Source organism: Papio anubis, chromosome 17 (assembly GCF_008728515.1).
Source record: "Papio anubis isolate 15944 chromosome 17, Panubis1.0, whole genome shotgun sequence".
NCBI classification, from domain to species: domain Eukaryota; kingdom Metazoa; phylum Chordata; class Mammalia; order Primates; family Cercopithecidae; genus Papio; species Papio anubis.
Genome location: NC_044992.1, coordinates 13,285,310 through 13,304,596, shown reverse-complemented (window position 1 = coordinate 13,304,596; position 19,287 = coordinate 13,285,310). Strand labels below are relative to the sequence as shown.

General features: G+C 40.0%; 1 long non-coding RNA gene across 4 annotated transcripts in view; it reads left to right on the top strand.

Moving 5' to 3' along the window:
* Window positions 1–12,217, top strand: part of LOC103878657 — a 63,980-nt gene extending 51,763 nt beyond the window's left edge. For all 4 annotated transcript variants that reach the window (XR_004179348.1, XR_004179351.1, XR_004179350.1 and 1 more), the window contains 3 exons: window positions 8,535–8,630; window positions 11,469–11,592; window positions 12,097–12,217. This is a non-coding gene — a long non-coding RNA (uncharacterized LOC103878657). The remainder of the gene's footprint in view (window positions 1–8,534; window positions 8,631–11,468; window positions 11,593–12,096) is intronic.
* The last annotated feature ends 7,070 nt before the right edge of the window (window positions 12,218–19,287 follow it).

Genomic DNA, 19,287 nt, shown 5'->3' with positions numbered 1-19,287 from the left:
TCTGAGCACAAGAAGTCTGTGATATGCCTTACAGAAAAAAATACATGTGTTTAGATCACGTTTGTTCAGGCAGGAGTTATCATGCTGTTGGCCATGAGTTCAGTGTTAATGAATTAACAATATACAGTTGATCCTTGAACAAATTGGTTGCTAGGGGGACTGACCATTTGTGCAGTCGAAAATTGACGTATAACTTTTGACTTCCCCAAAACTTAACTACTAATAGCCTACTGTTGACTGGAAGCCTTACTGATAATATAAGCAGTCAATTAACACGTATATTATATGTTATAGGTATTATATACTGTATTCTTACAATAAAGTAAACTAGATGAAATAAAATGTTGTTAAGAACATCATGACTGGGTGCGGTGGCTCATGCCTATAATCCCAGCACTTTGGGAGACCGAGGCGGGCGGATCAACTGAGGTCAGGAGTTCGAGACCAGCCTGACTAACATGGAGGAACCCTGTCTCTACTAAAAATACAAAATTAGCTGGGCATGGTGGCACATGCCTGTAATCCCCGCTACTCAGGAGGCTGAGGCAGGAGAATCGCTTGAACCTGGGAGGTGGAGGTTGCAGTGAGCTAAGATCACACCACTGCACTCCAGCCTGGTCAACAACAGCAAAACTCTGTCTCAAAAAACAAAACAAAACAAAACAAAACAAAACAAACAAAAAACAGCATAAGGAGGAGGGGAAAGAGGAGGGGTTTGTCATGTTGTCTCAAGTGTGACAGAGGTGGAAGGAAACAGGCATATAAGTGGATCTGTGCAGTCCAAGCCCACGTTGTTGAAGGGTGAACTGTATGTTACATAAAGTCTACACATAAGGTTGTGTATTGATTGGTTGATGAACATATTGTGACCAGAGGTTTGCAGGAGTCCATCTCTGTATCTCCCCTAACAGTGGTTCAGTATTTGGTAACCCAGTGTTTGCAGTGACTTTCTAGAGCTACTAGGAACAAGAACCAACTGTACTGTCACTTGAAGTTACTGATGTCTCCCAGTTACATGAAAGACAGAGTTTGTGACCATATTTCTTTTTCTTTTTCTTTTTCTTTTTTATTGTTCCCTTGTTGCTTTGGGGTGACTTCTGAGAAAAGTAGGGGTATGTTGCCAGTTGAACACTGTGAAGATTCTTTTTACCAGAGCTTTTTGAAGGTGTACTTTATTAGGCAAAGTTATACTGACTTCACGTTTTAAAGAACAGGAAGGTGCCAAGTGGGAAACTGAGGTTCAGAAAACAGACAGCAAGAGAGGATGAAGCCCAAAAGGTGGCAGCCAAGACAGGAACCAGGAACCAAGTCCCCAGCTCTGGCTGAGTGCAAAGCCTTTTGAGGAAGTCCTAGAGTGTGAGTATTTGGGAATCAGGTAGCTTAAAGTCTCACCCTGCCTCTGCCAGTTATTATTTCTGTGAGACTGGAAAGTTATTGCTCTGGGGATCTGTTTCCTCTTTTGCAAACTTTGATCGTAGAATTATTGCGAGGTTCTGACAAGATTATATATGGAAAGTGTCTGCTGCACAGTAGGCCTTAGCATTCATGAGTTTACACCTCATTTACTTGGGAAGAAAGGGCATGTGGGAACACTTGTATACCTGCATTTCTGATGACTCTCAGAACCGGTTTATGGTCCATGCTCAGAAAAATCAATCTCCAAGTCACACTTGTTTATTACCCAAACTGCTATTCAATAGCTTGATTACCCTTCTTCTCAAGGCTTGGTATTAAATAGCTCTTAGCTGTTTCCAAAATCAAATCCACTTGGAGCAAATGAAGATTTGCCACCAATATCAGCATTGTAGAGGGAAGACAGGCTGTGAGTGATTGATCTTAGCTTCAGAGGGATGGTCCAGAAGTTGGAAATCATGCTATACCACAGCATGACAATCGCTGGCTTCTGCGCAGCCTCGCATAGATCCCACTGATTGGTAAGAAGAGGAAAGCAGCTTATGTAATCTGGGTGCCAAAATCCTGGCAAGTTTATTCTTTAAAAATCAGCCTAGTTACCTGAGCATTACGCATGGTAAGTCTCAGCTGGAGGGGCCACAGTCAGCTAGTGATGGCAAAGGTGGGGCTTTCCTGTGATGTGGGCCAGGACTGGCGAAAGGAGCCAGGGATACCCCTGGTGAGAGGCCCCTGCCGCTCCGCTCACCACGCTGGGGAGCAGGCTGGTGGATCGGCCGTCTCTGGAGGCATCAGGAACTTCGGTGGAGCTCCTCACAAATTGGGGAACTCAGTGATTCATCACCTAGGACTTGTCTCCAGAGCATGGTGCTCAGCTATGATGTCTACCTGGTAGGGAGAGTTTTGCTTACTCTGTGCTGTGACCAAGAATTGAAGTTACCGAGTGGAAAGAAGTAAACTGACAAAAAATGAGGGTCTGGTGGTGGATTAAGAATTAGAATGAGGCCGAATGTGGTGGCTCACACCTGTAATCCCAGCATTTTGGGAGGCTGAGGTGGGTGGATCATCTGAGGTCAGGAGTTCAAGACCAGCCTGGTCAACATGGCAAAATCCCATCTCTACTAAAAATACAAAAAGAAAAATTAGCCAAGCGTGATAGCACATGCCTATATTACCAGCTGACTTGGGATGGACTGATGGTGGGAGTAGATCACTTGAAACCTGGGAGGCAGAGGTTGCAGCTGAGCCTCAAGAAGTGCACTATTGCATATCCAGTCTGGAGAAGACAGAATACATTACCTTTCCCTCCCTTCTTCCCTCCCTCTCTTCCTTCCTTCCTTCCTTCCTTCCTTCCTTCCTTCCTTCCTTCCTCCCTCCCTCCCTCCCTCCCTTCCTTCCCTCCTCCTATCATGCGTCTATCTTTGATTTTTGAATATGTTGGTTTTATTCTTCTTTCTTGTTATAGACCATTGGTTCGCAAAGTGTGGTATCGAGACCATCAGCATCAATAAGACCTGGAAACTTGTTACAAATGCTGATTTCCAGGCCCTACCCCAGAGACAGAGGGTGGGAGTCAGCAATATGTGTTTTAGCGAACCTTCTTGGTGATTCTGGTAGGGGTAGTTAAAATGCCTGTACAGATTCAGAACGATCACCATGGGCTACATCTCTCTGCTATCTACATGACAGAAAATAATCAATGATGTTACATTGCTGTAAGTGCTGTTAATATTCATATTTTACAGACGAATGACAGTTTTTAAAACTTGCTTGAGCTGACACAGCTTGTAAGCAGGATAAGAATGTAGGCAATCTATCCCAGCACTTTGGGAGGCCTAGGCAGGTGGATCACAAGGTCAGGAGATCGAGACCATCCTGGCTAACACGGTGAAACCCTGTCTCTACTAAAAATACAAAAACAAAAACAAACAAACAAAAAAATTAGCCAGGTGTGGTGGCGGGCACCTGTAGTGCCAGTTACTCGGGAGGCTGAGGCAGGAGAATGGCGTAAACCTGGGAGGCGGAGCTTGCAGTGAGCCGAGATGGCACCACTGCACTCCAGCTTGGGCGACAGAGCGAGACTCCTTCTCCAAAAACAAAAAAAAATAGTTGGCAATCTGAAACTTGACCAATAATTAATCCTACCTCTATAAGTTGTCCACTATGAAGGGCAGCACATCTTGTGGATGGTTTGAGTCTGAACGAGGTGATACCTGAAATCTCATCCATTTGCAAGATCACAGACTATCTTTGGACATTTGATATTTTAAAATATGACCAATGTGGCCGGGCGTGGTGGCTCACACCTGTAATCCCAGCACTTTGGGAGGCCAAGGTGGGTGAATCACTAGGTCAGGAGTATGAGACCAGCCTGGCTAACAGGCTGAAACCCCTTCTCTACTAAAAATACAAAAAATTAGCTGGGTGTAGTGGCGGGCACTTGTAATCCCAGCTACTCGGGAGGCTGAGGCAGGAGAATCACTTGAACCCGGGAGGCGGAGGTTGCAGTGAGCTGAGATTGGGCCACTGCACTCCAGCCCGGGTGACAGAGTGAGATTCTGTCTAAAGAAAAAAAATGATAAAAAAAAAAAAATATGTGACCAATGCATGTTATACTGCAGAGTGAAATAAGAAAGGTGCTGGCGTATGGGATTCTCAATACAAATTGTTTTTTGAGACACCAGAGCATTTGATGACTTTGGCTGGGATCAAGTCCAGCTGGACAGAGAGGAGTAAAGGCATTTCAACTACCCCTACCAGGAGAAACTATAAATGAAGACTGGAGATAACATGTTCCAGACTCTTAATCATCGGGGGCTTAAGACGAGAGACTTGACTTAGAAACACAGAGCTTTCCTCTTACATTTCACTATCTAAGCCCCTCCTTGGCTTTAAGGTATGCACACTAGCAGTCTAAGGTCTACTGTCCTGAATGCACAGTTTTCTTTTTTTTTTTTATAATTATAATTCTCAGGATTTTAACTATGAGGGGAAGCTGTTCCAGAAGAAACAATGGAGTTAAGAGTTTGGCATTGTCCAGCTTAGTTGACAAATTTGAACAAACTTTTTCTATTTTAAAGACTTTAGTCCTTTTCTTTATCCTCTCAACTCTGCCCTTTCCAGCCTCTTTCCTGATGTTCTAAAAATGTTCGATTTCCTTCCTTAGAACTTCATAGCATGACTTCTCTCTCCCTTGGATGAGATAATCCATGATATTCTCACTCTTCTACTTGACTCTTTCTGCCAAGTCAGCTTTTCTCTGCACCAGCTCACCTACACCCTTGCCCTCTGGTTTCTTGTCTCTGTTTTTCAACCCATTCTTTCTCTTTTAAATAAATGAAGATTTCAAGTCTTCCTTCCTTTCTCTGTCTCTCCCTCCCTTTTCTCTCATCTTGGAGGCAGCCATATTGAGTATCCCCCTCTTCCTTCTTTAATAACACCAATAAGAATACCCCAAAACCTTTTATATACTAAGAACACAGGGAGGCTGGCATCTCACCTGGAGTGGCCAGGAATAACTGCTGCAATGAGGAGCTTTTCATCACAGATCCCCACAGGGTATGGGTACCTTGTGACATTTTAGTGGTCAAGACCAAACTTAATTCAAATCTGGCAGGCATTTTTAGAAGGCATACTGGCTAGCATGTCTTTATTGCTCTCATTTTTAATTATGAAGTATAATAAGGTCACATTTCTGGAAATAGAACTCAGTAAGATACATTGGTTTAATTTGTAAAAGTAATCTCCCTTCATATATGATATGTTTCATTCCACTTCAGCGAAAACCCACATTCAGTAGCAGAAAAATGAAACAGGCTTCAATTAGCCTCAATAATCTTTCTGCACAATGATGAACAGGAAGAAAAAGAAAAATTGATATTTCATATCTTCATCATTTAAGGACTTTGATGATATAAAATAGATTAGCTCTATTTATTTCCCTGTTGCAGTTCATGTCTTCTTGAAAGGTTGTAATATGATAAAATACTTTTAATAAAATGAAGGTGAAAGGATTATTTGGAACTGAGTCAAAAAGCTTTTGACTAGGCAGCAGAAAAGGCCCAGGAGATCTTCTGCAAACTGGAGACTGGAACGGATCTGTGCTTTGGTGGGCAGAAGGCATGAGCAAAGCTCCAAGTAGTAAATGGAAGCATCCTTAGGCTTAGAGAGCTGATGATGGAATATTTCAATGCCAAAAGTATTACCTGTAAGCTATTTAGGGCCAAAAAGTTTTCAGGTGAACATAAAACTAGTGCAATTTTTTAAAAGCCCTACCTGAAAAAGGAGTAACTACAGTTGACTCTAGAACAGCACGGATTTCCACTTATACACAGATTTTTTTCAATGAAAATTACACCAAGTGCAATTCTCCTACCTCCCCTTCCACCTCCTCTACCTCTTCTGACTCTGCCACCCCCAAAACAGCAAGACCAACTACTCTCTTCCTCCTCCTTCTCAGTCTACTCAACACGAAGACAGCAAGGATGAGACACTTATGTTGGTAAACTTCCATTTAATGAATAGTAAATATATTTTCCATACAGTTTTCTTAATAATGTTTTCTTTTCTCTAGCTTAATTTATTGTAAGAATACAGTATAAAATACATATAACATATGAAAAATGTGTTAATCAACTGTGTTATCAGTAAGATGTCCAGTCAACAGTAGGGTATTAGTGGTTAAGTTTTGGGAGAGTCAGAAGTTATAGGTGGATTTTCAACTGTGCTGGGGATGGGTGGTGACCCTATTCCCTACATTGTTCAAGGGTCAACTACAATAGGCCATGGTCTGGAAAATTTGGAGAGAAAAAGGGTGTAAGCAGGAGATTCATGATCCAGGAGTGGTTCTACATCACAGGTGTGAGGGAACTGAGCTACGTTCCTTGTAAGTTCCTGTTATTCATCCATGAAATAGGAAAACATAGCCACAACGGTAGTTCATTCTCATTTAAATGTTAGTTTTTAAGTATCTATAGTGAAGGCATCCTAGATATAAGATATGTAAAGATATATAGCTTTTTAGAGTTCACACAATGCTGCCATATATACAATGCTATTTGAGCCTTACAAAAAATGTTTGAGGAACACAGTGCAGAAACCCTTATTTTGCAGATGAGAAAAGCTGGCTCAGATGAAGGTGACTTATCTAAGTTGGCACGGACCATGGTGGCAGAGCTGACTTGAATCCAAATTTTCTGGTGTACATTATGAACATTATGAATGAACTGAATTCTGAGTCAGCTCAACGTGCCTTGACCCCATTGTATGCTAAGCTCTAGAAATAAAGTATGAGTAAGTTTCAGATCTTTAAATGCAGCCTATGAGAATAAACAGGTACTTTCTATAATAAATTGAACCATATGACCAATTGCCGTTTTTGTAGTCCAAAAATGTCGAATATTGGTTATTTCATTTGATTTAATCTAATAATATGTAAATACTATGACAGCAGTATATTGATAAGTTACTTTGTTCTTTTCCTTATATCTGGAATTTCTGCTGCTCTCAACCATTTTTATCCTCTACTTTCTGAAGCAGTTGGCCTTGTCAGAGGTGGCTAAACGTCTACATCACTTTAATTAACAAGAGCACGTACATGCATGCTGTATGACTGATGACCCTAGCAATCCACAATCCACACAGACTTCTCTTTCACTCTTGCCTGAATCAATACTCAAGTTCGTGTCTAATATAGCATTTCTTCTGGGCCTGTTAAATACAGGGAATCAATGACTAATGAGTAACTTCATACAGGATCTCTGAGGTTGTACATAAGTTGTACTACCCCAGACCTAAGGTACATGGTATTTTGAGATGTCAAGTACTGCAGAGTTCTGATGGATTCAACAGTTAGGAAAGACCACTGATTTGCCAGCCAAGAAGTTGTCTGTGACCTCAAGATCTGCAACAGTGGTGTAAGACTGATAATTGGAAGCAAAATAAAACAGCAGTACATGAAAAAGGGTGGCTGTGTACCAAGCATTGGGTCAAAAATCCTAATCTCTGAAAAGTCGTAGGTTTGAGAAGTTAGTAGAGTTTTTCCACTTTAAAGATAGGAATGCTCATAACATTATTGAAGGCAGAAGGAAAGAATCAATTAGAAGTGGAAGGGTTAAGCAGGGTGCAGTGGTTCACGCCTCCTGTCATCTCAGCACATTGGGAGACTGAGGTGGGCAGATTTCATGAGGCCAGGAGTTTGAGACTAGCCTGGGCAACATAGAGAGACCTTATCTTTACAAAACACATAAAAATTACCCAGGCATGGTGGCGCATGCCGGTGGTCCCAGCTACTTGGGAAGGTAAGATGGGAAGATAGCTTGGGTCTGGGAGGTTAAGGCTATAGTGAGCCATGATTGTGCCACTGCACTCCAGCCTGGGTGCAGAATGAGAACTGGTCTCAAAACAAACAACAGCAACAAAGACGTGGAGGGGTTAAAGGTGCTGTCGAGGTTGTGTGGGGAAGGAGACAGAATGAAATCCACTTCTCCAGCGGGTAGGGGGCCTCCTTCTCTGCAAGGGAGAGAGTGAAAAAGGGAGAAAACATTCATGGTGATGCAAAGGTGTTTTAAGGAAATGAGGAGACTGATGACAAATTAAGAAAGGAACTGACTGGGGAAAACAAACCATAGATTCATAGAAAATGATACAATCTGCTCATTTATGGAGGAAGAGATATGGATGTAGCAGAGGAAAAAAATGCAATGAATTTCCAATAACTACAGCAGGTAGTCAAGGAGGTGGGGGAATTGTTTGGATAAATGAGGTGTTAGTATATATTCATTGGAGATAAGTTTGAAATAGAAGAGAAAGCCTTTGGATGCAGTCCAGGCAAGATTCAGTATGGTCTTCTCATTCCCAAAGACTCTCAACTGTATCAAGAATACTTTGATGTAGGAAGTAATTAACACAAATTATTATAGCCCAGGTATCCGCCATTCCCTTCTGCCCCACAAAGCCTAGTGAACAATGTAGAATTGATTGAATCTTTCATTGAGGCAAGAGATGGCAAAGGGGAGGTATTAGGATAAGCAACATGACCTCCTGTAACAACCCCCAAATCTCAGTGGCTAAACAAAAATAAAGGGTTGTTTCTTGCTCACTCAAAGATCTTCCTTCCTTGGCAGTTCTCTTGAGTGGCTTACCTGGGTGACTATCCTTCCGTCTTGTCATCTCACTGTGTCCTGGGTCCTCAGAGTCCTCCAGAAGATCTTTGGTATCAGGTACTGTGATAGAGTGTGACAAAAGACAGCACCTAGAGCAAGATCAGCAAACTAACGCCCACCAACCAAATTCAGCCCACTGCCAGTTGTTGTGTAGCTTCTGGGCTAAGAGTGTTTTTCATATTTTTCAGGGGTTGAAAAAATAAAAGGAAGAATAGTTTGCGACATGTGAAAATTAAATGAAATTCAAATTTCAATATCTATAAGTAGTGTTTTTGAAACACAGCCATGCTTATTTGTTTTTACTTTTTTTTTTTTGAGACAGAGTCTCACTCTGTGGCCCAGACTGGAGTGCACTGGCGTGATCTCGGCTCACCGCAACCTCCACCTCCCTGGTTCAAGCAGTTCCCCTGCCTCAGCCTCCTGAGTAGCTGGGAATACAGGCACCCGCTACCACACCCGGCTCATATTTTTTGTATTTTTAGTAGAGACAGGCTTTCACCATGTTGGCCATGCTGGTCTTGAACTCCTGCCCTCAAGTGATCTGCCCACCTCAGCCTCCCAAAGTGCTGGGATTACAGGTGTGAGCCACTGCGCCTGGCCTGTTTATATGTTTTCTATGGATGATTTTTTGCTAAAATGGCAAAGTTGAGTATTACTTGCAATAGAGACTGTATGGCCTGGAAAGCCTACAAATATGTATTATTAGCCCTTCATAAAATGTTTGTCTACCTCTGACCTAAAGGATCAAGCATCTGGCACTGTATATCTTCATTCTGCAAAGTCATACCTTACTTCACCCGGAGTCTATTTGCAATAACTAGCCATACAGACCCACCTAGATGCAAGGAGGCTGGGAAATGTAGTTCCTGGCTGAGTTGTTACTTCTCTGCATCAACTCTGCCCTTTCACACTACACTGGGAGCACAAATCTTTGTGTTTCTGGTCACTGTGTGTGCAGCAGGTGGATTACATTGTACATCTTGCCAGAAATATATATATATATTTTGAGATGGAGTCTTGCTCTGTCACCCAGGCTGGAGTGCAGTGGTGTGATCTTGGCTCACTGCAACCTCCGCCTCCCGGGTTCAAGTAATTCTCCTGCATCAGCCTCCCGAGGAGCTGGGACTACAGCCACCCACCACCATACCAGGCTAATTTTTGTATTTTTAGTGGAGATGAGGTTTCACCATGCTGGCCAAGCTGGTCTTGAACTCTTGACCTCAGGTGATCCGCCCGTCCAGGCCTCCCAAAGTGCTGGATTATAGGTGTGAGCCACCGTGCTCAGCCCAGAAATAGATTTAAATGTTCTTTATATGTTTCTGCCCTTAGAAATCCATTTTTAATCATGTCACCAGAGGATAGATGTGTGTGTATGTGTGTATGTGTATTTTTTAGGGGATATGTGTACACTTTCTTTCTGCCCATCAGTGGTCCCTAGTTTGCATTCTTAGAGGATGCTAATCCTGTCAGATCAGGGCCCCACCCTTATGATCCATTTAAACTTAATTACCTCCTTAGTCACCCCATCTCCAAATGCAGTCACACTGGGGGTTAGAGCTTCAACATGAATTCAGTCCATGGCATGCACCGTGATGCCTCTTCCCTCTATTGTGCTAAGTGACTCAGCCATGCCCGAACACTCAATCCTAAGCTATATACCCATGCTCAGCAACGTCCAAGACAGGCCCTTGTAAATAGAATCCACAATCCTTAGAAGGGAATGGTTGTCAGAACTGATTAAAATTGTCTTGTAAGCACAGCAACTCTTCACAAGATAAAGCTGGGTTGGATGAACATTTCCTCCATTCACCTAACATTTTAAAGAAATTCAAGCAAAATGTCAACATAATCAATTAGACCAATTATTGTCAAGGCATTTTAGGGACTCTTCTGGTGCATTGATGCCTCACCAGAGATTTACTACTCTTCCATCATCTACTACCTAAAGCTACCTAAAAAAACATAAAATCTAAGTAAAAATGAGTCTGTAATGCAAACACAGGTCAGATACTTTTCTTATAACATCTGGTCATTCCCCAAACCATAGATTGCCACTCCCCAAACCAGTGCTATAAAGAAATACACACACACACATGCACACACACACACACACGCATGCACATATGTGTGTGTACTTCTATATAGCACTGCTTTTATTTATTTCTATATTCTATATAGAAATATATGTATTTCTATATTCTATATAGAAATATATGTATTTATATTTATATTTATATTATAGAAATACATATATTTCTATATAGCACACACATGCACATATATGTGTGTGTGCATGTGTGTGTGTGGTGCTATAGGGAAATTTTGGAGTTTCCACTGTGATACAAACATGAATTAAAATAATTCCTGTTCTCAAAGGGATGACAGGCCAGTGAAAAGACAGACTTTATGCGTCTATGGATCAAGAAGGTAGACTCAAATCAGTGCTCAAACTGAGGTCCAAACAATATTCCCTGAGCAAACACAGGAGGGTATTGATTAATTGCGGCAGACGTTCACCAAGAGTAATGATTTTCAATGTTGGGAATAGAAAGTTTTTCTCCATCATGCTTGCAATGCTAATCCCAATTCATTCATCACCAAACCCCACCTTGCCTGGCCATTTATCTTGAACACAAACCCAGCTCTATTCAGGAAAATTGGCCATCTCCATTTATACTTTAACTGCAGATGCTCAGAATGGATAACTGGTGTCTGCTCTATTTCATGCTCATCTGGTCACTTGGTAGGCCAGCATCTTGACGGGTGACCTCTTAAGTTAAGATGGCTTTTAATTTAACCTAAAGATAAATCCTTGGAATAAAGCAGCCCTATAGGCCTGATACTGTAATACAGTCTAGAACATGATGCTTCCTTGTTTCTCATCTGTAATTCCAGTGAAAGTGATATTGAGCACCTTCTCTTTGGAGGTCACCAAGTACAAAGATGGAAAGATGATTGACATGGTCCCTTTCCCTCAAGAATGAAAGGCCAACATACAGGTGAAGATGCAAGGCTGAAGGTGATGTAGGAGGGAAATGGCAAAGATCAATGTGCCATGAAAGCTTTAAAAATAGAAACAAATTGTAACTGAGGGACTGGGGACAACTCAACTCTCATTCCTCTCTTAAAATAAAAAATACTTCTCCTTGTGCAGGCAAACCTTTCCACCTCTTTATGATACCTTGGTCTCTAGTTTCCCTGATGGTTTAATCATTCCTGTTAAATATATACACGTCTTCTCCATGGTGGAGGGGGAAAAAAATCTTACATCAGGCTTGTCAGCCTCCTCTGGTTACCTTTTGTCTCCCTTCTCCACCAAACATCTCAAGTCAATCCTACCATGATGCCCCTCACCAATGCTGCCATCACACTATCAACATTGCATCTTAGAAATCCAGGCATCTTCTCTCAATCTTGGTTTATCCTGCCTTCCTTCTTCCATGATATTCCCGTGTTACTGGAGTTTATGAAGAATGCCACTGAATGTTAATATGCATTTCCTTTTCTTCTGCAAATTTTATAGGTATTTTGTCGTTTGGTTGTGATTTCAGCTGGAAACTTTCATCCAAGGGTTTGCAAACTACTGTTGTTGGGCAAAACTGGCCCTCTGACTGTTTTGGTAAATAAAGTTTTATTGGAACACAGCCATGCTCATTTCATTCATTTATGTATTATCTACGCCCATGTTTGTGCAACAACAGTAGAGTTGAGTAGTTGCAACAGGTACTGTTTGGCCCACAAAACCTAAAACACTTACTATCTAGGTCTTTACAGAAACAGCTTGTCCACTCACAAGTTAATCTTTCCTGTAGTTAATATTATAGGTGCTATATGATCTTTGGTTCTTTTTACCTTTGATATATTGATGCTGGACTTTAGAAAGGCCATATATATATATATATATATATATATATATTTTTTTTTTTTCCAAAAAGAATCCCTGATTCAAATAGTTGGAAAAATCCTGACTCTGACAGGGACATTCATGCTTTTATTACTCTGTGCAGCAAACCTTAGGGTAGCTATGGTGCCCACAAAAGATCTCAGTATGGAAAAAGAGACCTGTTGTTGGATATTTGTCACTTTCTCAATAGTTATTCCACGTTTATTCTGAAAATAATCCTAAGTTCTTATTATAAGCTGGAGACTATGCTTAGATGACTGAAGTATTCCAAAATCTGCCACCACTTTGATGGACTATGAGTTGTTCTGGTGAAGGCAGGTGTTATACCATAAAATATCTTGAAATAAAATGTTCAGCATCAATAGGAGCTATGTGGGTAACACTGAGAAAACCAATAGCCCTACAAAAAAAGTATGCATACATGTATAGAGTTTGCCTCCAAGGAAGGGAACAAGGAGGTAGCGGAAGACTGCTACTTTCTATGATGAGGCCTTCTGTTCTATTTATTTATTTTTTCCACATAGGTATGTGTTAGTTGGAGAAAGTCTTTGGATGAATCACTTTAATATTCAGTTTCTCTATCTTTGTAATGCAGAAGATTATGTCTTCTCACCTATCTTCCCAGAAACATAAGGAAATATATACAAAAATGTTTCAAAAATGCTGAAGATGCATTTAATAAGAAATATAGGTATATCAGGACAGGATATAACAAGACCCGGAGAATTCAACAGGACAGTAACCCAGCACTGTCCAATGAAAACATAATTAAACACTTTCTGGTAGCCACTTAAACAATTTAAAACGAGGCAGACGAAAGTAATTTTAGTAATATATTCTATTTAGCCCAATGTATTTAACATATTATCATTTCAACATGTAAATAATATGAAAATTGTTGAGATGTTTTACATTCTTTTCTTTCATATGAAGTCTTCATTATCCAGAGTGTATTTGATGCCAACAGCACATCTCACATTGGACTAGCCATGGATCACCTTATCAGTAACTCCTGCCACTAGTGGCTACTGGACTGGACTGGACGCTACAGCTTGAGGTTGTACCCAGCTGGCAAGCATCTTCCAGGTCACCACTAATATGCATGTACTTCTCCAGGAGCACTGGAATATGCCCTACAAATAAGCAAAAATGATCAATAGTTAGAGACCAAATTCCAAATTCCAAAAGTGGTGTCATTTCTAGTCCTTAAAGTGATCATATTTCTTTCTTTCTTTCTCTTTCTCTTCTTTCTGCTCTCTTTCTTTCTTCTTCCTCCTCCTTCCTTCCTTCCCTTCCTTCCTTCCTTCCTTCCTCTTCCCTTTTCCTTCCTTCCTCCTTCCTTTCTCGACAGAGTCTCACCATGGAGGGCGGTGCAATCCAGCTCACGCAACTCACCTGGTCTGCTGGATTCTTCATGCCCTCAGCCTCCCGAGTAGTTGACCACAGGTGCACCACCACACCCAACTAAATTTTGTATTTTTTATTTGTTTCACCTATGTTGGCCAGGGATATTCTGATCTCCTGACCTCTCAGTTGATCCACCTGCCTAGCCTCCTCCCTGTTCTGGATTACAAGTGGAGCTTCACTGTGCCTGAGCCAGCCAAAGTAAATAATCATATTAAATATCATATTATTAAATTATTGATATTTAATATGATGATCATATTATTAATATTATTTTAAATTTTTATTTTTAGTTTTTACGGATATACATTAGATTTATATACTGAGGGGGCACATGAGATATTTTGATATAGGCATGCAGTGTGTGATAATCACATCATGGAGAATGGGGTGTCCATCCTTTTAAGAATTTACCCTTTGTTATAAATAATCAAATTATACTCTTTTAGTTATTTTTTAATGCACAATTAAGTTGTTATCACCTATAATTACCCTGTTGTGCTATCAAATAGTAGGTCTTCTTTATTCTTCCTATTTTTGTACATAGTGTTATTATTAATAATACCTAATATATGTTGAATATATACTATGTTCCAGACATTCTGCTAAGGGTTTTACAAGATTATTTCATCTATTACTCACAAAAAAACTATGCAAAAATAATTACTATTGTTTTATCACCATTTTACAAGTAAGTAAACTGGGTAAAAATTATATGATTTGCCCAAGGTCACAGAACTTTTGGGGTGTGGAGCCAGGGTTAAGCACCAGGCAAATGTTCCCAGAGCCTACACCACTAACCACCAAGCTATGCACTCATTTCTTTGTCTTCTACTTTTTTCACTGCTACCGTTGCCTCCTCCTGAATACTAACTGTTGTCCCCTGACCTGACATGGCACTGTGTTGCTGAAGCCTGGAAGCAGAGATAGCATTTTCTGCAGCTCTTTTGACAAGCTATGAGTGATGCTATATTTAAAATGACCAGTCTCCTGGAATGCCAGTCTCTCCCCACCAACACAAACACATAGTCTTATACTTTCAGCTTTCCAGTATCTTCTGAGGCACAGCATTGAATCACTTCTTTTTCAAATTTGTATTTGAATCACTTCTCTAGAGGAAGGCTAGAGGGCTCTCCATTTGCAAGTCTACAATTCTTATTCGTCTTGCCGACCTATATGAAGCGTACTCTGTTCCCCATTCTTATAAGATGGGCAAGTTAATTCTCTTTCCAGGGCTTCTCACATTCTTCTGTGTGAGAATAAGGTAGGACAGAATTTGTTCCCCTTATTTTATTAAGTATTGGTAGAAGTGGTCAAAGGAATGAACATTTCCAAACTATCTTTTTTCTTCTTCATCTTCTTTTTTTTTTTTTTTTTTTTTTGAGACGGAGTCTTGCTCTGTCACCAGGCTGGAGTGCAGTGGCGCAATCTCAGCTCACTGCAACCTCTGACTCCCTGGTTCAAGCGATTCTCCTGCCTCAGCCTCCTGAGTAGCTGGGATTACAGGCATGTGCCACCACGCCCAGTTAATTTTTGTATTTTTAGTAGAGATGGAGTTTCACCATGTTGGCCAGGATGGTCTCGATCTCCTGACCTCGTGGTCCACCCACCTCGGCCTCCCAAAGTTCTGGCATTACAGGTATTAGCCACCACACCCAGCCCCAAGCTATCTTATCTCCAAGACACTCAATCCTCTTTTTTTTTGTTTTTTTCATTATTGGCTCATAATAGAGAAGACTCACTCCTTTTACAAAAGCTAGGAAAATTTGTATTCGTGCCCACATGCATTCTTTAGTCAAAGGAATCCTGCCTGCTGCCATCCTGCCAAAAACTTTTTTACTCTGGTTTTGAAAGTAATATTTCATTTTCTACTTTTTTCCTTTTTAATAACAAACATTTAAATTTATAAATATATCCCTTTTATGTGAGATTCAAACAATATGAAACTGTTTAGCAAAAGCCATGATAGCCCCCATTTATCTCTGTCAGTATCTCAATCATTTTCCCAGAAGTCATTGCTGTCAACAGGTTGGATCATGTTTTTCAGTCCCTTTGCTGTGCATACTTACACATACGGGTATATATTAGGTCTCTAAAAAACACAGTTAGGGCCATAGTATGCATATTGTCCTACAGTTTGCTTTGTTCATCTGAAAATATGTCTTGGAGATTTTTCCATGTCATATTCCTTTTCACAGCTCCACAATATTACATAGCAAAGATATAGAATGCTCCATTTCAAGACTACCCTACTGAAGGACCTTTCCTGTGGTCTATTTTAGGTTATTTTCAACAATTTTGTAATAAGTAATCTTATACACAAAGATGTAAAATTTCTACTTTATTTTCAATTTTGGCAGATCTATAAATTGCCTTCAGAAAAGTTTCATCTGTTTATAGTTCAAGTAACAGCATAGGGGAGACTCTGAATCCTTCAATGATCACATCACTTGATTTTATATAATTTGAAACATTTTTGCTAATCTGACAGAAATTCTTCTTGTATTTTTCAGAAAACTTAAAAATAAGGCCTTCATTCGGCATTCATTTCCACAGCATGAAACCTGTGATCAGACTCCCTCAGTTCATACTATGGCTCTGCCACTTATTTGCTGCATGATCCCAGGCAAATTGCTTTACTTTGCTATGATTTAGTTCCCCCCCTCTGAACGTGGTGACAATAATGATACTTTACTCCTAGGGTGGTTGTGAGGACAAAATTGGTTAACCTATGTGAAACACTTAGAGCTACATCTTGCACATTGTAGGGATATGTACATATTTGTTTTATTACTATTCTCTATATTTTTTATTTTCCTGAACACAAAAATAAATGGTTTTGATATGTTGCTTTTTCTATTTGGCCATTTTGTTGAGTTATCTTATTTATTATAATAGTTTGTCTTAAATGACTTCTCTCAGATTTCCTTGGTAGAGAATTATAAAAATTAGACAGTCAAGACCATCCTTTGCAATAGTTAAAACTCTTTTTTTTTCTTGTCTTATTACATTGGCTAATATCTGCAGTGGCCATGATAATGGAGAGCCTTGTCTTGTTCCTAAGTGGTAAGACTTACTCTAATATTTCACCATTAAGCAAGATGTTTCCTGTGGAATCTTTTAGGTTTAGCATATATTTTTTCTCTTTTAATCAGCCTATGTGGTGAATTTTCTTAGTGGATTGCTCAGTGGTAAATAAGATAAGTTATTCTGGCATTCTATTATTAAATGGTTGGATTTGATATGTGAATTCATTTAAAACTTTTCAATCTATGTATGTGATACTAGCCTACTTTTTAAAATGTACTATTTTTGTAGATTGAGTGGAGAAATTTTCTATCTTTTGTTATGCTGTAGAATAAGCTATATGACATGAAATTGTCTGTTCCTTGAACAGACTCATGGGTCCAGAGTCTTTAGTGGCAAATCTGTGATTTCTTTCTTGTTTTTTTGTATGGTTATTAGTATATTCAGGCTTTATACTTTTTCTTGAATAATTTCTGTTTTCCTAGGAAGGAAGTCATTTATTTCACCTAGAGTTTCACATTTGTTGGCATAAAGTGGTACAATATAGCCTCACAATTCATAAGCCTCCTGTGTAGCTGGCATAATATCACATTTTCTTTTTTCTTTCTTTTTTTTTTTTATAGTATGTCTTACTTTTGTCTTTCTTTTCCCCTTAGTCAGACCTACCAAAGACTTATCTAGTCCATTGGTCTTTACAAGGAATGGACTTTGGTTTTGCAGATTAGTGTTTAAAAACTCTTTTGCAGATTACTGTTTTGCAAACAGTTTTAGTGGGCTGTTTTCTATATCATTAATTCCTGCTATTATCCTTATAATTTCTGTCTTTTACTTTCTTTGGATTAATTTTATTATTTTGTTCATATTTTTTCATATGGGAAGTAAGACATGTAGGCAGAAAAGCATTATAGACACTGTAATGGAAGTCTGTACTTCGCCTGATGAGAACACAAAATAACAATAGATTTATTCTATAAATGGGGGTTGGGAAAGAGTGGGTGTCTTAGTCTGTTTAGGCTACTTTAACACAATTCCATAAACTGGATGCTTGTAAACAACAAAGATTTATTTCTCACAGTTCTGGAGACTAGAAAGTCCAAGATCAAGGTAGAAGCAAACTCAGTGTCTAGTAATGGTCCATTATTCAGAGATGGACATCTTCTCATTGTAGCCTCACATGGTGGAAGGAATGAGAGATCTCTCTTGAGCCTCTTTTATAAGGGCACTGATCTCATTCATGAAAACTCTGCCCTTATGACCTAAACACCTTCCCAAAGGCATCACTTCCTGACATTATAACTGTGATGGTTAGGATTTCAACATATGAATTTTGGAGGGACACAAACAATCAGACCAAAGCATTGGGGGCTTCATGATTGAAAATACAAGTGAAGGGGACAAGTGCTCAGCCACTTCTGCTTTTAAATGGTTAAAATATTTCTGGATACGTTCACACTCATACACACACACGTAACTTGTTACAGCAATTGCATATGAGGAAGGTAAGTGAAGGCGTTTAGCACACAGTCCTTTCAGCTGTTTTTATTTTACCATATGCAACTACTATTTATTCAATAAACATATTTCAAATGAAGTAAAATCAAGCTCATTCTGTTGAACACAAAAACTCCTAGAACTGGAAGGACACTGAGAGATAAACTCGTTTCAACTTCCTGCTTAATTTAAAATATTTTTAATGCTGGGAAGGAGAGGAGACATTAGCACTCTCAAAGGCAAGCAAGTGCGGGTTGGATGTCTCTATTAGAAGCCTGACTGCATGCCTGCATGAAACCTGCTGTCTGGTGTGCTAATGTCAGCAGAGGCTACAGGTATGAGTCCATGATCCCAGGAATGCAGTTAGTGAAGCTGAGGAGGAAGGCCATGGTTGGATCCAGCCGCAACAGTGACAGAGAAGGGAATGAGAGGTTTCCTGTCTGAGGCAGGCCTTTGCTTTCATTTCAAGACGCCTTATCTCTGGCAGGTTATGTCTGCCTCCACTCACTTAACAGCTTGCCTGGCTCTGGTTTTTAGCTTCTGAATTGACTCTAGCAGCAGACAGCATCCTTGTCTGCCCTGGCTTTGACCCACAACATCTTTTTATTTCCTAAGCACACAACCTCTGTCCCCAACTTCAGTCACTGTACTGTGGTCTCCCGCCAGGGAACAGGGAAGTCATTGTACACACAGGTTGTAAATAATCATGAGGTCAAAAACAAGCACTGAAAGTTGAGTAGAACAGACATGGAAAATGGAATTAGCTAGATGGATGGAGTTAATATGTGAATATTTATCTGGATGAGGTGGAAGAACAAACTTGTGCGGGATGGAGAATGAGAGAAGGAGCCAGCTAAAAGGTTATATTTGGGAACGTGAAATACCAAA